We start from the raw sequence: 13,851 nt of genomic DNA on the forward strand, positions 1-13,851 counted from the left end.
CCTGTGCTCCTGGCAAAAGAATAAAATAACTGATGGATGCAAAGTCATATGGAGCCCACTGACCTCTGGACTTGAATTCCCAAAGTGCATTCCTGTCACATCAAGCTCAATGCTGGGATTGTGGAATTTTAAAATCTAACCTAATAATTGTGAAATTGACAAGATTGTGAAGATGGCAGGTATTACAGCATTTCCTGTTACTCACTGTTCTGCATGGTGGAGCAAAGAATTGCCCAGCTATTGGTCAACTACAAGTCCTTGTGGGTGGAACTGTGTTATATCTGTTCACGTGATGGGAGGGAACACCAGAAATTGATACTAGCAGGTCAGTATCATGACACAGGTATGTAGCCTGTGCTAACTGGCACACAGTAATCTAGGAGTTGGGAAATCAGGCTTGACTTGCACTATATGAAAGCAGCCAGCACTTCTTAAAGGGGCGGGGGGGGAGGGGGGGTGGTGTACATTGGCTGCAGGCAGCAAGGAATTTCATGGCAGCAGCTCTCTTGGAATTTGTTAAAGCTACTAGCAGAAGCTCGTTCATGCTGGGAGCCACTGTTCTCCTGATCCTATATTCCTATGAAGCTTTGCAGTGATTGCAAGAGTCCAAGAGTGAACGACCAGGTTCCCTGATACCACGTTGGAGGTCCTGAAGGAGCCGCTGGACAGGAGGAGGGAGATCCTACTCTCTTATTCTCTGCTTGCACCTACACTACCTCCAACCTAATTACTTGTCATGCGCTTCTTGCCCTCTTCATTTCACTAGGTGCACTGGGCAGCCTGCCAGAAAGTATGGAGGACTCCAGCTCCAACTTGCATCAAGGTTGCATCCAGAGCCTAGAGACTATTTTGTTCAACATGGTCAGCAACACGGTCCAAGTGGTCAGCTACATGAACAGTACAATGGCTCTCAACATGTACGAGCCTCTGCTGTTAGCTTTGACAGATTCCAATGGAGTTGCTGCCATGGACGTTTAGAAGTCTACCACATTGGCCTTTGTGCCATGTTGACAGGGGCTTTCAGAGCATTATGTCATTCCTCACCTGGTTCTCAAGCAGTGAGTCTTAAAGCAAATCTTTATATTCTTAAACATGTAGGGGGTACATTTTTAGATTAAATGCTTCCAGCAAAATTTTGTGTGACAGGAGCACTAAATTATAAAATGTACCCTCTAATGCAGTATTTAAAGGTTTTCAATTTGTTCAGAAGTTTTCATGTATTTACTATGATACCACACATTCTAGTTCTGACCCTAACAACATTTGTCATGATGTAATTATAGACACTGGAGAAATAAATAGGAAATTGAACTCTGTATCCCTAGCAAACTGCATTGATCAAAGTGATTCACAGCTCCATTTAGAATTCAGTAACAGATGCAATGCCAATTACAACTGGAGATCACATTCCCTGTTGTATGGTGGAATCCTTTTTGTCAGAGGAATACGTAACTCCCAGTAATAGAATTTCAATCGCCTGAGAAATGATAATGATTTGATCTAGCTATGAAGAGTGGGCAGTATATATATTAGCTTTTGTTTTCTAAATAATACGCAAATTCTTTTTAGAGTGACATTAGGCACCAGTAAAGAATTTCAAGAGTTAACGTTGCATGGTTCACTGTAAGGCAGAAAAAGCTTATTAATGACTCTTGGGGATCCTGATGGAGAAGGTGCTAATGTTAGAAATAACGTGCTTCCTTGAACCGCTGCAGCAGCTGACCTCTGGTGCCACAGGAAATGCTAAGGGGCAAGAACCAACTAATGTGGGAAATGAGGAGAGAATGTGGAGGAGTTGGAAGTTGAGCAGAGAGCTCTGAACATTTTCAGAGGATATATGGATCTTTTCCACTATAGCTGCAGAAGTGGCTTGCCAGTCAATATCGACAATAGCTGAGCAAAAGGCATAATTTTGGTTTGAATTCTTCATTCTTTCTCTTTGAGTGTATTCCTGTACAAAGGCATTGCCTGGTTTCAATGTTCTAATTGTCAGTTTACTCCTTAAAAATATTAGCCAGATGCAAATTGTTAGCTGAAAACAATGTTTTGAATTCTGTGCACTTGTTTGACTTATCTGATCTCAGCTTGGGTTGGGGATGTGTGTGGGGGGTGGGGGTGGGGGTGGTTGGTGTTAAAGCTGCTGAAATTGGTATCGAACCCTGTACTAGGAAAGAAAAATAATCAACCAGCTTGCCAACTTTTGATTGTCATCCAGTGACGGTTGCTAGGACGTGAACATTCTAAGTTGTTCTCCCATATGTCCTACAAAAATACTTCTGCATTACTTTAGTTTGGTTTTCGAATCTTTGGTTTTCGAATTATTCAACTGGTGATTGCTAGATAAGATAAATCTCAAATATTAAGGATATATATGCTAATAAAATGCTAACATGTGCTAACAAGGGAAAGTAGATTTTCCCCAAATCTGCAATCACAGGAAATATATTCTTCTTGAAATTTTGTGATTTTAAGGAATCATTTTATAAATTTCCTGAAGGCACTTAGAATAAGAAACAGTGATGTAGCAAGTCAAAAATTCCAATAAAACAATGTGGTCTGCACCTCTCGAACCTCTATTATGATAAATAAAAACTCATGTGCTGAAATCACAGGACTTTCTCCTTGTGTCTCATCATAACACTAGCGAGAGTGGGGTGGAAAATCAGAGCAATGGAGTCACTGTAGGTTTCAGTCATTTACAGTGGGCTTTCTACCTGTCCCCTGATAAAGTTGTGGCAGGAGATCAGAGCATCCCTGAGGAGCTACAAGGCTACAGGCTTGTCGATTGAATTGCCCTTTGTGCAAAGACCGTGTAGTTCTGCCCTTGAGGACTGGAATTTGGGGCACAAGTCAGAACACTAGAATTCTCAATTCCAGTAGAATTGGCTGCCAACAGAGGAGGAGCCCACCCCCAAAATGGTGGATATGTGCAAATGTCAAGGACATGGGGCAAAAGATGCTGTCCCAGATATTCTGCCATTTACAGCAGAATGTTACCTGACTTAATTTAAAAAAGGAAGATTAAATTACCTGAATTATTTTTCATACCAGGAACTGTTTGAGTTAGAGGCTTTAAAGGCACACAAACCTAGTCCTAAATATCTGCTTTGACTGAAGCTTTTCAAAAAAACCTTTTCTCAAGCCTTCAGTTAAGAACACGTTCTTCAAACTGCCTTTCAGGAGCTTCAGGAAGGGAAATCTCTTTCTTCACACTTTTCTCCTCATGGAGTCATAACCCTGGGGTTCAGTCCTCTGTATGCTCTTATAATGGAGGCAGAATTGGAGCAGGAGGGAGATGAAATGAAAGAGGTGTACAGGACAAGGCTACATCAAAGAGGCTTTCAGCAGAATCTGCCATTCTCTCAATGATGTCTCAGAAGAGGTCTCTCTGAAAGCAGCAGTTCAGTGTTGAGTCATAAACTAAACTTTGTCTCCTGATGCAATCTGACTTGCAGTGTAGGTGCAGGAGTCGGTCATTCAACCCCTCGAGCCTGTTTTGCAATTCAGTTAAATCATGGATGATCTGTATCATCATGTCAAGTACAAAAAAACAATAGACTTCATAACCCTAGGCTTTACTGCACACATATCTTTTTATAGCAAGAGCTTCTTTTTACTACTATGTCTTTCTGTTCTTTTCTTAAACCTACACTGGTGCTGCACTGAAATGATTCCTGAGGGTCAGGGCTTTCAGATTTGCTTGACTGCACTACAGGTATTATAAGCCACTTGGAATCACGATTGATGTTATCTTAGGCCTTAAGGTTCCCAGGCAGACTCCAAAAGGTTGCATCACCACTATGGGTACCTGGGCGGTCTGGTGCAGCACGTTAGCAGACAGCTAAGGTTACTGACACATCAGATGTCATCAGGAAAAAGGATGACAGCATGATGATGGTTTCTAGTCATGACGCTTGTGCTGGATCCTCGATTTGGCGGTCAGAAAAATGGTGCCAGTGTGATGCTGCAGGCCTGAGATATATTGCCCTGATGCTTTCTGAAATGACTTTCCATTCCCTGCAATCGGTCTCCCAGGGCTTAAAAGTCTGTGGTTGAAGCATCTACATTGGCTGGTCTGGAGGCTTACCTATTAGGAAATTCAGTTTGTGATGCCTTCACCAATGTCAAGTACCTCTGCACTGTGCCAAATCATTCTCATATATTTGTACTGAGGATTAGAATTAGGAACATAGGAACAGAAGTAGGCCATTCAGCCCCTCAAACCTATTCCACCATTCAATTACACCACAGTTGATCTGTATTTTAACTCCAACTACCCAACTTAGTTCTCCAACCCTTACTTAACAACAATCTATGAGTTCTGATGAACAGTTATATTAGACTCAAAACGTTAACTCCGTTCCTCTCTCCACAGACACTGCCAGATATTCTGAGTTTTTCCAGTATTTTCTGTTTTTGTTTCAAAAATCTATCAATTTCAGTTTTGAAATTCTCAATTGATCCCCACCTCAACAGCTTTTTGGAGGCCAGAGTTCCTGATTTCTACTAAAATTTGTGTGAATATGTGCTTCCTGACATCATCCTTGAATGGCTGAGCTCTATTTTAATGATATGCTCCGTTGCTCTGGACTACCTCAACAGAGAAAATGGTTTCTTTCTATCTATGTTATCAATTCTTTTCACCACCTTAAAACAAGCTCTGAGCCAGGTGCCAAGTATCAGAATGGAGTCCCTGGCTTTATTCCCTTGCAGATAAAAGATTAAAAGGTCATCTGCTTGAGGTGTTTAAGATGGCGAAAAGAATTGATAGCGTAGATAGAAAGAATCTTTTATCTGCAAGGGAATAAAGCCAGGGACTCCAATCTGATACTTGGCACCTGGCTCAGAGCTTGTTTTAAGTTTTACCAACGTTACTGCTTCATGCTATCTGAGATATTAAAAGGAAGTTTTGTTGTTGTACTGCACATTTGAACCTGTAAGCAGCATCCAAGAAATAGCAAGGCAGCACTGTAGCAGTTTTGAAATACACATGCCTCTCACTGATAGAGTGGAACTTGGAAAATAGGTCAACAATGTGAATTTCCAACGTATGTCCTGTTTGAATGTCCTTCACCTGATTTATTCATTCAATCAAATGTTTAAAATTCTCTGTCATACAATAGTTTTTTTCCAAGGAAAGGAAGCAGCCCTCTGTGACTAAAATATTCCATTTATCCAGTCCTTCCTATTAAATAAACAGAATTAAATGAGCATGTACTAGGACTGAACAGTAATGTGTGCTATTCCCAGAAGCCTGGCCTCCCCTATGAATACTGCCTGATTTTAAGAAAGTATTTAGCTAGGCGGGAGCAGGAAACAGGGAGGGATCCGAGACTCCAGATCCTGCCCATTTTAGCACTTGCCAATTTTCTTGTAAGAACAGCCACTCTTTGTCCCTTTTCCTCTTCAGCATCCAGAGGATTGAATGTACCTTTGAAGTTAGTAGTAAGACATCCCTTGACATCGAGAGTTTTTTTCTTATTCATTTATGGGATGTGGGCGTCGCTGGCTGGGCCAGCATTTATTGCCCATCCCTAGTTGCCCTTGAGAAGATGGTGGTGAGCTGCCTTCTTGAACTGCTGCAGTCCACGTGGTGTAGGTACATCCATAGTGCTGTTAGGGAGGGAGTTCCAGGATTTTGATCCAGCGACAGTGGAGGAACGGCGTTATATTTACAAGTCAGGATCGTGAGTTGCTTGGAGGGAAAGTTCTAGGTGGTGGTGTGCCCATATCTGCAGCCCTTGTCCTTCTAGGTGGTAGTGGTTGTGGGTTTGGAAGGTGCTGCCTAAGGAGCCTTGGAGAGTTTCTGCAGTGCGTCTTGTAGATGGTACACAACGCTGGCACTGTGCGTCAGTGATGGAGGGAGTGAATGTTTGTGGAAGGGGTGCCAATAAAGTGGGCTGCTTTGTCCTGGATGGTGTCAAGCTTCTTGAGTGTTGTTGGAGCTGCACTCATCCAGGCAAGTGGGGTGTATTCCATCACACCCCTAACTTGTGCCTTGTAGATGATGGACAGGCTTTGGGAAGTCAGGAGGTAAGTTACTCGCCGCACGATTCCTAGCCTCTTACCTGCTCTTGTAGACACAGTGTTTATATGGCTAGTCCAATTCAGGTTCTGGTCAATGCTAACCCCCCCAGAATGTTGCTAGTGGGGATTCAGCAATGGTAATGCCATTGAATGTTAAGGGGCGATGGTTAGCTTCTCTCTTGTTGGAGATGGTCATTGCCTGGCACTTATGTGGCACGAATGTTACTTGCCACTTGTCAGCCCAAGCCTGGATATTTTCCAGGGGCAGGATTTTGCCCTTGGTGGGGGTGCTTGCCGGGGGTGGGTGGGGGCGATCGGGAAGCCGACTGCCGTTCGTAATCGGCACCAGGCCGCGATTTCACTCTGGGCGGGCCAATTAAGCACAGAGCTGCCTCAGGGAGATGAATATATATAAAAAAATAAAGAAAATAAAAATGTAATGAACTATGTCACAGAATCACAGTGCAGAAAAAGCCCTTCGGCCCATCAAGTCTGCACCGACACATGCGACTCTGTCACATGAGCAGAGATGTGTTATTCATGAAAAATTAAAGTTTTTATTTTATTTTTATTTGCTTTTGGAAACTTCATCCTGCCTGACAAAAATTGCAAAGGACCCTTGACCTTTTCGCCTGCCCACCAACCGTTAGGTTGCAATGAAAATTTTAATTTAATTGATTACTTAATGGCTTTAACAGGCCTTTTACTTGTTGGTGAGCACACTGCTTGCTCCCACGCGCGCCCGCTGACCAAGCTATCGCGACTGCATGTTGATGTCGGCACGCTCGGCTGACGTCAACGCGCGGCATTTCACACTCGAGCGGGTCGGACACCCACCCGCCGAGCAAAAATTTACACCCCAGGTCTTGCTGCATTTGGACATGGACTGCTTAAGTATCTAAGGAGTTGTGAATGGTGCTGAACATTGTGCAATCATCAGCGAACATCCCCACTTCTGAGTGAGGAGCTTTCCCCTGATTCCTGTTGACCCCAGTTTTGCTTGGGCTCCTTGATGCCATATTTGTTCAAATGTGGCCTTGATGTCAAGGGCAGTCACTCTCACCTCACCTTGGGAGTTCAGCTCTTTTATCCATGTTTGAACCAAGGCTGTAATGAGGTCAGGAGCTGAGTGACCCTGGTGGAACCCAAATTAAGCATCAGTGAGCAGGGTATTGCTAAGCAAGTGCCGCTTGATAGCACTGTTGATGACCCCTTCCATCGCTTTACTGGTGATGGAGAGTAGGGTGATGGGGGTGGTAATTGGACAGGCTGGATTTGTCCTGCTTTTTGTAGACAGGACATATCTGGGCAATTTTACACATAGCCAGGTAGATGCCAGTGTTGTAGCTGTACTGGAACAGCTTTGCTTTGTGCGCGGCACATTCTGGAGCACAAGTCTCCAGTACTATTACCAGAATATTGTAAGGGCCCATAGTCTTTGCAGTATCCAGTGCCTACAGCCGTTTCTTGATATCATGTGGACTGAATCGAATTGGCTGAAGACTGGCATCTGAGATATTGGGGACCTTCTGAGGAGGCCGAGATGGATCATCCACTTGGCACTTCTGGCTGAAGATTGTTGCAAATACTTCAGCCTTATCTTTTGCACCGATGTGCTGGGCTCCCCACATCATTGACGATGGGGATATTTGTGGAACCTCCTCCTCCATTCACGACCGGATGTGGCAGGACTGCAGAACTTAGATCTGATCCGCTGTTTGTGGAATTACTTAGCTTTGTCTATCACTTGCTGCTTATACTGTTTGGCATGCAAGTAGTCCTGTGTTGTAGCTTCACCAGATCGACACCTCATTTTTAGGTATGCCTGGTGTAAGATTTCAGGGTTCGGGTCCACAGGGTACCTAAATAGGCAATCAATTAGTCATAAGTAATTTCATGATGGTTTATTTAGTTGATTAAGAAGCAACAGTTTAGATATGATGCATTAATTGATTAGACAGAAAAAGTATACGATCTGTGACAGATTACCAGTCCCAGAGGATGGACAAATAGACGCAGCTGATCTCTGCAGCCCCAGGTGATGGGTGTGACAGTCCTTCACTGATTGCAGACAGCAGGCTTCCTCTCTTTCCTTGTTTGCCTTTCCCTCCGTTCAGCTAAGGTATCTGGCAGCTCTTGGCCTTGTTGCAGGCAGTAGTTCATCTCCCTTCCTCTGATGTACTCAATGATATACACTAACTCTGGGGGCTGGTAGTTTACCCAGTGTCAATCCCCTGCCTCAACCCTTCAGACCGATAGATACAGTGCAGGTACCTAGACTGACAGGTTGGTTGCTACCCCTCCCCTGTTCGTCACCCTGGTCGAGGTCAGTTTTACAACACACTGGTCTTTTCTAAACACTTGGGAGATAAGGGGGTGCACAGGGTGCCATCTAACAACTCAGGAATGTCAGCATGACAGCCTAAAATAAGACTGTTTAGAGGTCAAAGTGTTTAGGAATCCTTTTTCTGGAAAGAAAATCAATGTTGCTTAGCTAATCCTCTAAAATGCAGAACATACCTGCTTATTAAAGACCCCAATTTCTTGCCTGGTGCTGCTCCTAGCATGCCCTCCTGCATTCTTCATTGAACCAGGGTTGATCCCCTGACTTGATGTCAATGGTAGAGCAGGGGATATGCCAGGCCATGAGGTTACAGCTTGTGGTTGAGTTCAGTTCTGCTCCTGCCGATGGCCCACAGCGCCTCATGGATGCCCAGTCTTGAGTTGCTAGATCTATTCGAACTCTATCCCATTTAGCATGGTGGTAGTGTCGCACAACACGATGGAGCGTATCCTCAATGTGGAGGCGGGATTTCATCTCCACAACGGCCGTGTGGTGGTCACATGGACAGATGCATCTGGGCTGGCAGGTTGGTGAGGATGGGGTCAAGTATGTTTTTCCTTCTTGTTGATTCCCTCACTACCTGCCGCAGACCCAGTCTAGCAGCTATGTCATTTAGGGCTCAGTCAGTAGTGGTGCTACTCTTGGTGATGAGCATTGAAGTCCCCCGCCCAGAGTACATTCTGTGCCCTTGCCACCCACATTCCAGATTTGCATGAAGTGTGGTAACGGGCGTGGAAAAAAAATCTTCTTCCCACCAGCCGCAATAGAAGATTTTCAGGCTGCATTGCCCCTAGCCCATTAATAATGCATTCCTTGGAAACACACCATCTCAATGCAAGGCGGGCCCTCGTTTGTCTGCCATGCCATCAACGCACTGCTTCCTCACAAAAGAAGCCATATTTAAATTGCAGCCGCATGCACACCTCTCGGTGCTTCCAGCCCAGGACTGCTGCGTTGAGATAGATGATCAGCCAGGATCATATTGAATGGCGGAGCAGGCTCGAAGGGCTGAATGACCTACTCCTGCTCCTAGTTTCTATGTTTCTATCTATGTTAACAGCAACTCACCTAGTCCCACTCCCATGTCTATTCCCATAGCCCTGCAATTTTTTTTTGTTCTCTTCAGGTTCAATACCCTTTTGAAAGTCACAATTGGCTCCACCACACTGTCAGGCAGCGCAATGCAGACCCTATCCATTCCTGATTTACTACATTTTATCTATTTACTTAGAAGTCTAAAATCTAGACTTCATGGATTAATGGAAGGACATGATACATTTTTTGCAGATTCTGGTGCAGATTGTTTCAGCTGCTGTCAGAGAGAGCTACAAGTGTGGAGGGAGAGCTAAAAGTCAGCTACTTGCCTTTTAAACTTAAGGGGAATGGGGCAAAAGAAAAGCAAGTTGTATCTAATTAGAAGTAATTGTGCTTCTGCCTCTGTGCCTTGTTATGCCACGCTGCTCAGTGATGTGAAGCTGCATGACTCCTGGCTATTATTCTGCATCAGCAGCATGCTGTACTTTAATTCTTTCATTTTCCGTGTTGATGATTTTCAAATCTGAATTTCATTTATTCAAATTAGCCTCTAGCAAGCTATAATTATTGTTAACCCCCTTAAGGACAATGGCAGTGTTTAAAATAACATGGCTTTATTTCAATGATTTGTTTTGAATGAGAGAAAAAAAAAATGTTCTGAATTTCCATTTTTCTAAACTATTTTTTCGAATTGTGAAATCAGGGATTCTTTCCGAGGCTATGATTCTGGATGAGTTTTGGGCTTGTATAAAGTGGAATCAGTGGATTTGTGGAAATACCGCCTGACAATGTTAATCTGCTGCTCACATGCTGCAATTTCTCTTGAAGTTATAATTAAACATGCGATATGGGTTTGGATCATCATGCTGGACCTGATAGAATTACTGCCATTGGAAAGAAGGGAACTTCTTAAAGGGCTGCAGCCAGGTAAAGAGAAGTCATCTGTTTTCCAGCAATTGACATGCAGGAGAAGCAATATCCATCATTGGGGGAGTGGCATTGCATAGGAGCTTTTGGTCAAGGATTCCCAGGTTTTCTGATGCAACTGTGGAGGAGTTGCTGCTTGAAGTTAAGACGAGTAGAGAGACACTCTAAGGCAAGGAGCACAGGAACTCCTTAAAAGGGTCATTCAGGTTGAACATAGAAAGGTGAAAAAGGGTTTTAATTCAATCTCAACCACCCATAGAGTTGCCACACAATGCAGGATGAGGTTCCATCACTCTCAAAGGTAGCTACTCCGTCATGTTATCCAACCTATTCCACAACCAGTGCAGAGGCATCCACTCACATAAAAATAGCGTTTCAAAGATATTTTCTTTCAGTAAAGGGCATTGGCGATAATGAAGATCTGGAAATTGAAGAAAGGGAGAGGGGAAAAATTATCACCCTCAAAAAAGGAGTGTGGGAATCCAGATATCAGAAGCCCAGTCTTCAAAACAGATGTGTCTCATGTCTGCAAAGGGACAGATGTAGGTTAAGTGAGTGGGCAAAATTTTGGCGGAAGGAATATAATGTGGGAGAAGGTTAACTTGTCCATTTTGCCAGGAAGAATAAAAAAGCAGTATATTATTTAAATGGGGATAGATTGCAGAAACGTGCAGTGACCTGGGTGCCCTGGTACATGTATACAGGTACAGCAAGTCACTAAGTTTGCAAATGGAATGTTTTCATTTATTGCAAGGAGAATGGAATATAAAAGTACGTTAGTTTTGCTACAGTTATGCAGTTGTGGTGAGACCGCATCTAGAGTACAGTGTGCAGTTTTATTCTCCTTATTTTAGAAAGGACATAATTGTCAGGAAAATATAATAATTCTCATAATGTTATTGGAATTTATTGTAAAGTCGGGATTGTATGTGGGTGTGTGTGTGTGTGTGTGTGGTGGGGGGGGGTACTTAATTGAACTAAAGACAGCTGGTCTGAAGGCTTTGATCTGACAGAAGACAAGCTAGGTTTGAAATGTTAAATAAGTAAACATGGTTGGAGTTTTAGAATGCGAAGTATAAAGGGAACATTTACATTTTAGATAAATTAGAGTAGTTTGAATTTCAAATAGGTGGTGAAATGTTACACATAGCCAGAAGAAGCCAAGCAGTATGTTTATTTTTCCCAAAGCTTACTGATAACATCGGTACCGTGAAAGATTTTTATTATTAGAAAAGTAGAATTGAAAAGACATAATGGGGCAATGGGGTTTACATTAAGAAGGGAGAAACCTGTATAAAGGAGATGAGGTTATGTGTAAGAGAAGGCATTCTAAGATCTAACAAGTGTGAAAAGCCTCCAGCCTCGAAGCCTCAAGTTGCTGTCTACACAAATGAAGTGAAGAAAACTAACTTTGAATTCGGCTGTTCAGGGTATCATGTTACTTTGCCTGGGCCTTTTAAAGTCTATGAGCAGAAATTTGCCCTTGACGGGCGGGCAGGCCTGACTGACTCGGCGGTGGGTGGGCAGCCGATTGACGCCGCCAAAACAGTCCACGCCGCCATTTTGTGCGGGCGGGCCAATTAAGGCCCGCCCAGTGGGTTAGCGACTCCCGTGTAGAATGGGAAAATCATTGCAGAGGTGGGCGGCCTCAGACTGCCGGTTCCAATGGGGAACCAGCAGTCAGTATAAAGATTGGCCAGGCAGCCTTGTTGAGGCAGTGCACCATGGGCACTCATAGAGAGAGAGAGGCTGCTCTCAGCTTACAGTAGCAGGAGCAGGAGGAGGGGAGCAGGCTGCAGGATAGGCCAGCGGGTGGCCACTGTGCCCCTCGCTTCTCAGATGCATGCCTTGCTGTCCTCCTCAAAGAGGTGTCCAGCCGCCAGGATATTTTGTATCCGGAGGATGGGAGGAGGAGGGCCCCCACATCACCAGGCAGGCGTGGGAGGAGGTGGGTGAGGCAGTAAGTGCCCATGATAATGTGCAGCACACAGGCACCCAGTGCCACAAGCGATTCAATGATTTGCTGCGCTCTGGATGGGTGAGTACCATGTCAGCCTTGGCCATTTGAACCAGCTGTTAGCCTTAGCTTTTGAGCACCCCCCCACCCCCCCCACGTCTTACTGTCGTTACTGCATTGGGCATTTGGTGCACGCTGGGTGGGCAAACAGGTACTGACCATGCTTAAATCAGCCTTAGTGGTTGAAGAGAAGATGGGTTCTCCCCGCAGCATATGTTGGTGTTTGTCGTATTTGAGTAGTCTGGGGGAAACCTGCAGGAGAGGCAGCTGGACACATACTCAGAACTCCAACACATGTCATATTGATGGTGATGAGATGGTGGAAGGGGAGCCTCAAGGTGTCGTGGCCAAAAGCCATCTGCTGGCCTCGGTGCCGTACCTAGTTGCGCCTCCTTGCCATGGGCGCTAAGACCCATGTGTTATTCAAAGTGATGGACGCCGAATGTGTCCAAGGTGGTCGTTGGGGGATGGGGTTGGGACCAGCCGTACTATCTTCTGGGGACTGATCACCAGTAGTGTGGACAGGAGCCGCTGGAGGCCTCAGATGGGCCACTGTGGTTGGGGTGCGGCGTGCGCGTGCAGAGTACATGAGCGATCAGCCCCAATAAATCCTCTTCTCTGTTCTGCAGGCAAAAACTGAACACAATCAGCGGGAGCGCCAGAGGACTGGAGGTGGGCACGCCCTGCTCCAGCACCTCACCACGTATGAGGAGCAGGCCATGGAGCTGGGGAGGAGGCAGGCGGCCAGGGCGGCAGCTGTCGGCGAGGCTGGGGTCCAGCGGCCAGGTATTTGAGGCCCACAGTCCCATTCACTCTGTCTGCCCACCATCCAATCCACTGATGGTTGCTGCAATCGTTAATGCAGCAACACTGCTCATTCACAGACTGAAACATTCTGACGTGCGGGTCATACACAAAGGTCCCTCGTCCCCTTGAGGATTCGCGTCTCCACCACCTTCCAAAGTCGCCTTATCCCATTTGTGACCACTATTCTCATGGCCTAACATGCTATGGCATCGCTGCTGCACAGCCAAAGACTTATTGCATCTTAGCAGTGTTGGTACCTCCACCACCCTTTCAGCCAGTGCACCCCACATTACTCTGTCCAAAAGGTCCTCAGCACCTCACCTATCAACCTCATGGCACTCAACTTAAATAAGTGCCACCACATTACTCATCCCTGCGCCAAGGGGAAATGTTGCCTTCTGCCCACCCGGTCTATGCCCCTCCTTGCCGAATGAAGGGCAATAATGTGACCTCTCAATCTCCTGCGATCCAGGACAAATGTCGCAAGTGTTTGCGATGTTTCCTCAGCCCTGCAACTATCCAGGCCAGCATGCATCCAGGTCAGGAACCTCTGCACTCTCCCCACTCCAATGGCACATAACATGCCATGTGGTATTCCTGAGGCCATCTGACCAGCCTGTCTGTGTGCGCATCTAATGGTTGGGGCCTCCTCTTGACTCTTTTCCACCCCACCAATGTTCTTCTCCTTAGGGTC

General features: G+C 45.2%; 1 long non-coding RNA gene across 1 annotated transcript in view; it reads left to right on the top strand.

The window, feature by feature from the left end:
* The first annotated feature begins 281 nt into the window (after positions 1-281).
* LOC144678750 (uncharacterized) overlaps positions 282-13,851 on the top strand; it is a 109,910-nt gene continuing 96,340 nt past the window's right edge. The window contains exon 1 of the long non-coding RNA XR_013576170.1: positions 282-325. This is a non-coding gene — a long non-coding RNA (uncharacterized LOC144678750). The remainder of the gene's footprint in view (positions 326-13,851) is intronic.

This window comes from Cetorhinus maximus, chromosome 3 (assembly GCF_964194155.1).
Source record: "Cetorhinus maximus chromosome 3, sCetMax3.hap1.1, whole genome shotgun sequence".
Taxonomy (NCBI): Eukaryota; Metazoa; Chordata; class Chondrichthyes; order Lamniformes; family Cetorhinidae; genus Cetorhinus; species Cetorhinus maximus.